Raw genomic sequence first — 9,961 nt, 5'->3', positions numbered from 1 at the left:
CACAAGAATGGCGCTATGCCCTGCACGTGCGCCCTCTTCCCCGGAACATGGCACGCACACACCATGATGGCAGACGCCTGGCTCGGGCGGAGGCCCTGGCGCGCCATCATGATTCCAAACCCGGCGTTTTCTACGTGGATGCCACCGGCCCACACCATGGGGGATGGTTTACGGCCGCGGTGGTCCACGGAGGCAAAACAGTTAGCGGCCTTAGCTTTCGCGCTAGAGACATAACATATGCGGAAGAAGTCGCCATCGCGTTGGCTGCGTCCGATTCTCGCTCTCAAACCATCATTACCGACTCGCGAGGGGCCTGTCAGAAATACGAACAGGGTCAGATTCCATTCCTGGCCTATCGCGTGATTCAATCTAGATGCCGAACCGGGGACCCCGACCCCCGATACTTCGTTTGGGCTCCTGCTCACATGGGATTGGAGGGAAATGAGGCACCGGATGCTGCCGCCCGCGCGCTTTCTCACCGGGCTCCTTTTTTCTCTGACCCCGCCGATCAGGACTCTACCCCCAATCCAATCTACTCGTATACAGAAATTACAGCTTACTATCAATCCGGCCACGAACTCTACCCCCGCCCGTGTAGAGGCCTCAAAAAGGAGGAGCGTCTGCTGCTCCGCCTCTTCACGAACACTATGCTGGCCCGGCGGCTCTTAAACATTTCGATCCGGCCTTTACTGGAGCTTGCTCGTACTGTGCGGAGAAGTCCTCGGACCTCTACCACATGGTGTGGGCTTGCCCATCCAACTCTGCCTCCCCCCCCCCCTTACCCAGCCCTACCCGGGAGGACTGGGAGGCAGCCCTGCTTGGCTGCTCAGACCTACGAGCCCAAAAGGCCCTGGTTAAGCGCGCCTAGGCGGCGGCTACCGCCACTGGTGTCCCGTACTAGGGACTCCACCTAGTGTTTGTAAGGGGCGGCCTCCTAAGGGTCGTCTCGAGCATACCTCCTCATACTTTTTGCCATACAATTAAGTTTTAAATGCGAAGCATTTCTTGCCGGCGGCTCTGTCCTTCCCTCCCGCGGCGTCCTACACCCCCACAGCGCATGCGCGTCTCCTCCCCTCTCTCTCCTCCCTACGCTTCCCTCCTTTCTCTCCTCTACGAATCCTCTACGGAGCGACGCCCGCGTGCCACACCCCCACAGCGCATGCGCGTCCCCTCCCACTCTCTCCTCTCCTACGCTCCCCCTCTTTCTTTCCTCTAGGAATCCAGAGCGGCGCGCACGACAGGTGGTGCGACAGCTGCATACTCCGCTGGGGGCGCCACGGTAGTTCCGCGGTATGAAAATGAAGGAGCGCGCGCGCGCCTCATTCTCTCCTGTGCAGCGCCGCGATGAGCGCTCGGGCCGCTGCCGCGAAACCATCTCCCGCTCAAGCTGCATACTCCACGGTAGTTCCGCGGTATGAAAATGACGGAGCGCGCGCGCCTCATTCTCTCTCCTGTGCAGCGCCGCGATGAGCGCTCGGGCCGCTGCCGCGAAACCATCTGCCGCTCGAGCTAACCATCTCCCCGCTGCTTCGCATCCACACACGGTTCCCTTTAGCGGGAGATGGAATAATTTTTTTCACCACCACCACCACTAGCCGTACTTCCGGAAGGGTGTTTTGGCTGCTTTCTGCTGTCACGCCTAAAGTGCAGTCTCTTTTTCGAGACTCCCCGAATCGTGAAAACATTCTCCTTGGATATCGAAGCTATATAGAGTTGCAGGGGTTACTGATTTTGCAACGACGCAGAGCTGCGCCATATCTGTTCATAAATATTGCGTAAAACCAATGTATGCAAATTCAATATGGAAAATTTTAATTGTACGATGCTTCGCTGCAAACTTAAGATTCCTTTAGTACTTAGTCATGACAGACATTTCGTTTTACACGGAACAGAAATATTATATTACAGCAATATTATATTTATATATAAATCAGTAGGTTAGAATATAGCACTGCAGTAATGCGTAATGTTTTACAAGAAAAAAAATTGTTACTGCTTTCACCTTAATTTCTCCGAAACAGCCACCCAGGAAAAACATTCTACATGGCTGTTAGCACGACTGCGCTTCATGTATGTATGGCAATCACCTGAAAGAAAATGTTCGTGGTTAAGATCAAGAGCCAAGCCATTGCATGCCATGCAATGCTTCATAGTTGGCTGAAGCGGTCTTTATCGACAATATTGTCACGTGCCTTGAGAGAGAACGGGCGACGCGACGTTTATTGAGGGTAGTGGGCTCCTGAAAAGCACGGTGCTGGGAGCTGGCTATCGAGCGGGCGGAGAAGCACGCACACTTCTTTCTTCTTGTTCGTACCTGCCTCTTAGCACTGCACCCATATACTGCTGGTGGCATTTGCCCCCTTCCTCGGAAAGAGCATCGGTGCGATGCTCAAGAAGCGGTGTAAGAAAAGGAGGGGGGGAAACGTGGTCAAGGCAGATGCTCGTGCAAAGGACACAATGACAGCTACAGGAAAAACAAAAGCACAACAGCGGTGAAGCGCGATGGGCACAGTCTCAAGAAACAGAGAGGCTGCAAACAGTAGCGTAAGTAGAAAGATGAATAAAAAATAATAATCACGAACGCGCAACATATGGTTTCATGCACACAACGTGAAATATGTCAGGGCGAGGTTGTTGTCGACGCCGTGTTGGCGCCGCAGCGTCCGGAACGACTTCGTAGTTCACGTCATTAATGCGGCGCAGCACTTTGTATCGGCCAAAATAGCGGCTAATCAACTTTTCACAAAGGCCACGGCGGCGAATAGGGGTCCACACCCACACTTGGTCTCCGGGATTGTAGCACACGTGTCTGTGGCGGATGTTATAACGCCGCGCATCTGCACGCTGCTGCTGACCGATGTGCAGCCGCGCGAGCTGGCGGGCTTCCTCAGCGCGCTCAGCAAATTCTTCGGCGTCAGTCGTTAATTGCGCGGCGTCTGGACACGGAAGCATAGCGTCCAGCATCGTCTGAACTTCGCGGCCGCGTCGTCTATTGTACGGCCGTATTATACGCGAAGGTCACGTAAGGCAAGATGCGATCCCATGTTTTGTGCTGGACGTCGATGTACATAGAGATCATGTCTGTGATGGTCTTGTGTAAACGCTCTGTAAGTCCAGTGGACTGCGGATGGTAAGCAGTCGTCTTTGGATGCCTGGTGTTGCTCAATTGAAAAATTTCCTCCATGAGCTGTGCTGCGAACGCCGTCCCTCTGTCTGTGACGACAGTGGATGGGGCACCATGACGCAATACAATGTGACACATAAAAAACTGCGCTACCTCAGAAGCCGTGGCTCGTGGGAGTGCCTCTGTCTCGGCATAGCGGGTTAAATAGTCAGCTGCAACAATCACCCACTTGTTGCCGTCGGTTGACAGAGCAAAAGGCCCAAGAATTTCCAAGCCGACTTGGTCGAATGGCCGATGAGGTGCTTCGATGGGTTGCAATAACCCGGCTGGCTTCATGGACGGTGACTTTCGTCGTTGGCATTCACGGCAGCCTTTAACGTACTGAGTGACACTTGCCGAAAGCCCGGGCCGGTAATATATCTCGCGCACTCTGGCAAGCGTTTGTGAGGAGCCTAAGTGGCCAGATGTGGGCTCGTCATGGCCAGCGAAAAGAATATCGTCACGCAAGTCATGAGGAACTACCAGGAGGTAGTCTCGGTAGTTCGAACGGGCATTTTTCTTGTAAAGCACGTTATCTCGTAGACAGAAGGACGTCAATACGCGACGTAGATGGCGTGGTATGGTTGTTGGGCGGCCCTTGAAGTGATCGATGATAGGTCGAATTTCAGGGGCGTCACGCTGCCGTCTGATTAAGTTTGATGTAGTCATGGTACCCAGGAAGCCGTCATCGTCCTCTGACTCTCGACTACACCGTGCTTTCGGCGGACAGATTCGGCGGGTACATGCGACAACGTGTCAGCATCTTCGTGCTTGCGCACATACTTGTAAACGATAGTTACGTCAAATTCCTGTAGCCGCAAGCTCCACCGTGCCAGTCGTATGTTTGCCAACCAACATAGAGCATGGTGGTCTGTCACCACTTCGAAGGGACGGCCGTAGAGATAAGGGCGAAACTTCGTGATCGCCCACACCACCGCGAGACACTCTTTCTGTGGTAGAGTAGTTTGCCTCGGCACGGGAGAGCGAGCGGCTAGCGTAAGCTATCACTCTTTCATAGCCGTCTTGACGTTGGACGAGTACTGCGCCAAGACCGATGTTACTGGCGTCAGTATGCACCTCGGTGTCAGCCGCGTCGTCAAAATGTGCCAGGACGGGTGCTGACTGCATGCGCTGTCGTAGTTCAGCGAAGGCGGTCTGTTGTTCATTCGTCCAGGTAAATGGCGTGTCATCCCTTGTAAGGCGAGTCAGGGGTTCTGCTATCTTCGATAAGTTTTCAATGAAACGGCGATAATACGCACACAAGCCCAAGAAGCGCCGCACGGCCTTCTTGTCGGCAGGAGGAGGAAATGCTGCTACCGCGGCAAGTTTGTCGGGATCGGGTCGGACTCCTCTGGCGCTTACGACGTGTCCGAGAAACTTCAGCTCTTCATAACCAAAGTGGCACTTTTCTGGTTTAAGCGTAAGATCAGCCAATCGGATCGCTTCTAGCACACTCCGCAGGTGGTGAAGATGCTGCTCGAACGTTTCAGAAAATACGACCACATCATCGAGGTACACAAGACAAGTCTGCCACTTCGGTCCAGCAAGGACAGTTACCATCATTCGCTGGAATGTAGCCGGTGCTGAACACAAGCTGAAAGGGAGCACTCGAAATTCGTAGAGGCCGTCGGGAGTCACAAAGGCAGTTTTTTCGCGGTCTCGTTCATGTACTTCGATCTGCCAGTATCCGCTTTTCAAATCGAGAGATGAAAAATACTGGGCGCGCCGAAGTCTGTCTAGCGAGTCGTCGATACGTGGCAGAGGGTACACGTCCTTTTTAGTTACGTTGTTGAGCTCTCTAGGACTTGTGCATCTCTAGGACTTGCGTACGAATCGCCTCGCGTTCTTTTGCCGACACGCGGTAGGGCTGCTAGCGTATCGGGCATGCGTTATCGCATGTGTTGATCCTGTGTCTTGTGATTGAAGTCTGGCGAACTTTAGACGAACTTGCGAAACATTCCCTGAATTCAAGCAAGAGCTCCCGCAGTGATACCTGGTTATTTCTCGATAGCTCTAAATTGATGTCGATGTTGCCCAGTGACTTGTCAGCCATTCCCACAGTTTCAGAGGTAAAACATTCAGCCACGTTCTCTATTTGGTCGGCAAACGCTATCGAAGTACCGCGGAACAGGTGTCGATGCTCGTTAATGAAGTTGGTGACAAGCAACTGAGAACGGCCATCACTAAGCTGTAGCACTCTTCTAGCAGCAGAAACACCTTGCATCTGTAGATGCGATAAGTTACTTTAAGCGACCACTTCACCTTCGCGCATTCCACCGCACATCACTTCGACTAGGACAGCGGTTCGCGGAGGAAGCGTAACACTTTCGGTGGAGACACGAAGGGCGTAGTCTTGTCGCTTGTGGTCGTACCCGTCGAGTGCTCGGTCTGCTGAGAAGGTGACTACACCTCCCCGTAGGTCAATAACAGCGCCGTATTCTTGCAGAAAATCAACCCCGAGAATGACGTCACGGGAGCATGCGCGTAGGACAAGGCAGCTCGCCACGAATGTCGAACCTCGAATCAGAACTCTTGTCGTGCTGGTTCCCAGTGGAGTAACGAAGTGACCGCCAGCCATACGAATCTGCGAGCCATGCCAAGGGGTAATTACATTCTTCAGAAACGTCGCCAGCTTCCCGCTTAAGATAGCATAGTCCGCACCGGTATCTACTAAGGCGCTAACCGCGTAACCGTCGATCACCACCGGTATGTCGAGCGAAAGCCGGTCATTCCGTTCATCTTCAGTTGACGTCGGAACGGTGTCCTCACTCACTCGCGTCGATCGGAGGTCTTCAGCGTGTCGACTGCCAGCGGCCTCGCCCCCAAAGGACGCTGTGGTTAGTCTTCCCGGCGGGGGCTTGGCGATTGTGTGCCGGAATATCGCTGGGGCGGTGGTGAAAATCGCCGTGGTGACGACGAGCATGACTGTCGCCCGGTCTTCATGAGGCAGTCCCCGGATCCTGCGGCTGGCTCGATGGACCGGCGTATCGATTGGCACTGGGGTAGTGGTTCCACTGCCAGAAGGGGTCTGCGACATGGGTAGACACCTCCTGCAATGGAAGCTATACCGACCATCATTATGAAGTTATGACGATCGAGGCGCGCATGGTTCACTACAACTTCGAATTGTAACCATGAAGGAGTCCTTTACAGCGCCAATTGGAATGCCTATAACCTAATCGAGGCACTAGAGTGCAGCTTCGGTTGTAGCAGAAGCTGCCTCTTTTAGGCAGCTTCGTCATGAAATCTCGTCACGCAACTACCGTCTGCATGACTATGTCTCGAACCACAATGGTGTTTTCATATACGAACTGAGAACCATTCGCTGCGCCAGCCCATAAAAGACCCCTTGTATACCTGCCTCATAAAGAGGTAATATATGTGCAAGCCTCATATGAACTCACTTCATTTTTGACCTCCTTCGGTGAATGCTGATATTTTCTGTGTCCCATACCACCCAAGAATGAAGCTTCGGTTTCTTGCTGGCTGCATCCATATGGTCTAAAAGCTATAGCGTTTATCATGTACATAATTGTTGCACCACGGCAAGTATGGTCGCTTACCCAGATTGTTCTATCCTGTGTGTTCGCGTTTATGGTTTTATTATCCACGTGAGCTACCGCTGCAGAGTGTAGAACTGCGCATGAAAAAACCCACACAGCAATGTAACGTTGCCTTTCAGAAATGTATTGTTGTCTACAAAATAAGCTCTTTCAAGAAATTTCGACGAACGAAGACATCGTCAAAATATATTTGAGAGGACTGTCATAAGTGTACCAGCAAAGGGAACGCGCGAACAAACGGAAACGTCTCAGAAGGTGCCCAGACGCTGCCCGAACTGTAGCAGACGACAAGCGCAATTCCTTGCCATGACGTCATGCGAGCGGCGCTCGCAGCGCCGCTTTTGTTCGTTCTCGGGGCTAATAAATCACGGCCATATCTCTGTAAATCATATTGTATCTTTTGCACTCGATTCATTTTCAGCTGCAGTGACTTGGCTGCCGGATCGAACGACGTCTACTCTTGAGGCACATACAAGTCATGGCTGCGGCGTGGGCCCGAGCGTCTCACAGCAAAACTTGAAAAAGCCTGTATATAATTTTTCAAATCTAAAATGCCTTTAGAGTTTTGTATTAATCTTTCTCTTAGACAAGAGAAAAGGATTCCAACACGAAGCTCTAAAGACATATCAAAGAAAACACTAATGTACAGACTTGATGAGCAAGTCAAGCAGGTGTCGTTGTTTGTGTTTGTCAAGTATTTCTTTTTTTGCCGCATGGGAATTAAAGTGGTACTGACATATTTCCAACCATCATTTTTTGCGTTAGGGAAGGACCTACACCTCTAAACACTAGAAATTATTGTGACAAGCCTCAGAGTGCTCTAAGCAATTTGTTATAACCTTTCTTTAGCCAGTTTCGGTGTTTTCCCTGGAGGATAGTGTGTTCGACGTTATGACACGTATGGAGTCACATCAGAGCAGGACATTGTGACGTTTTAACACTCCCTTTGGTTCGCTCGGTGGCCTCGTATGCTGCTACTCGTTCTGAGAACCGATGAAACAGCATAGTGTAGCACAGCGAGCCGGAGCGAGTGTCAAAAATCGGAGGACGCTTAAGCTTCTACTTTAAGAGTGGAACGCGACAATCGGTGCCCGTTCGCATCGCATTTTTGTTTCAGTGAGCTTCACCGCAACACCGAACGTGGGAAAGCCAGCTTATAAAGACCAAGCTTACACCGATCCCCTTAAAGTCGGCTTCACTATTAAACAGAAATGCATTGCTGGGAAGACATTTTTCTAGGGGCAGTATAAGTCGTCTCATATTAAAACGCGAAAGCCCTAGCACCCTTTTTTATTATTTTATTAATTGTTTGCTATTGCCAACGACGCGTGCGCGTGTCCAAAACGCATTAGGCAGGCGAAGTCCCAATTTGACTTGCGGAAGATGCGAGCGCCTTCTGGATAGCATTTTCGCAAGTAAATTACCCGAGCGCACCATGTTGGGATGGTAGAAATGCTGGAAAAGGGGTTTGTGTTTGAGTTTCCTCGTAACAAAATAATGTTTTATCGTACATTCAAATTAAATCCGACGCCATTTCTGTAGGTTGTGGTTAAGTCGTACTTTACTGTTTTTCTGACGGATTTCACTGTGAGAAATTCAATTTTTCTTCCCCAAAACCCTACACCACGTGGAGGGGCCTCTGCGGTCGGGGTGGTTCGGGATGATTTTCTCCTTCGCTAACATCTTGCGCCACGCGGAGGGCCTGCGCGGTCGGGGTGGTTGGGGATTTTTTCCGCTTAAGACGCCGACGCCGGACTTTCTGCGACACGGGGCCCTTAACGCTATCGCGTTAAAACATCACACTGTCCTGCTTTGACATGACCACGTACTGTGTCATCACGTCACAACGCAGTAGAAACGGAACTGAAACTGACGGTAGAAAAGCTATTATATGAAATCATTTATGAGGTTGCTCTGAGGCTTGCCAATATTTTTTTTTCTGGGGACATATTTTTCAGGTACAGGCTTTTATTTATAGAAAGAATTGAAAATATTGTCATCACCTCTTTAATTGTTCTAATACATGGACCCTACGCTGCTTGGCATTTTGTATCTCGTATTTAGCATTATTTCGTCTTTTTGGCAGAGGCGCACACAAAGATTCGTCGGGCGTTCTTGAACTGTCGCGCGAGTTCCACAGTGAGTTAGCGGGAATCTACTGCTCACTTTTTATACATAACGAGATGCATGCCATGTCAAAGTGCGACATTTACGTTTACTTTGTGACAGTAACAGTGTCCATGCAGTTGACAATTTGTGATATTTCTCATTTAGCCATCACGTATTAGCGTATTTAGTGAAAGCGTCAGTAATAGATTATGTCACTCAAGTTTATTCTGTGACTTGTGGTTTTCTTTACAGCCTAATGATCCTCAAGTCTGATCGTGTGAAAAGTCATAAACCACCCATGTTAAAATCGTATTTTATAATTTAAGTTATGCTAAATAGCATGTGGCGTAGCCAGCAATTTCTTTCGCCAGTGGTTACCGCCGGCCACTACCACTCCTCCCCCTCGTTCATCCCTCTCTCTCTTATATATATATATATATATATATATATATATATATATATCGCCCTGGGCGAAGTCGAAGATGCTTAAGTGTTTAGTCAGGACGTTCACTAATGTACGGCGCTCGTCCATGCTGATCGACTTGCTGATCATTGGCAGAATCTTTGAGTCTTCCGAGCAGATGTCAACTCGTGTATGTGGAGCATCTGTGAGCACGGCGACTGGCGTCGATCTGTGCTCTTTGAAGGAAGCAAGCTTCATGCCAGCAGGTACCACTGCGTTTTCGCCTGAAGGGTTGACAACCCATAATTTGGAGCGCCGCTGAGCAACAGACACAAGACAATGTGGCAGAAAAATGTTCTTCTTCATGCACGGTAAATACGCCGGCTCTACTGTGGCGTCGAAAACCCGATGAGTGGTAGTAGCGCAGCCCACCGGCACACACACAGCTGACAAAGCAGGCACGAGAGTGTCCTCACAGGCATGAAATGCGCCATCCTCGTTTGGAGCATCCTGCATGAGCTCGTAAGAAATTTCACCACTCACAAACATCTCCCCTGTTCGGCAATCAACGGTGGCACCGCACATCTGCAGAAAATCAATACCTAATATAACATCATGTGAGGAACGGGGGAGGATTGTAAATTCAGTCGTGAAAACTCTACCACCCAGTGACACTTGTGCAGTGCAAATACCAACAGGCCGCAACGAATCCCCGCTCACGCC

The sequence above is a fragment of the Dermacentor silvarum genome, chromosome 5, assembly GCF_013339745.2.
Source record: "Dermacentor silvarum isolate Dsil-2018 chromosome 5, BIME_Dsil_1.4, whole genome shotgun sequence".
NCBI classification, from domain to species: Eukaryota; Metazoa; Arthropoda; class Arachnida; order Ixodida; family Ixodidae; genus Dermacentor; species Dermacentor silvarum.
This window is presented reverse-complemented; position numbering follows the sequence as displayed.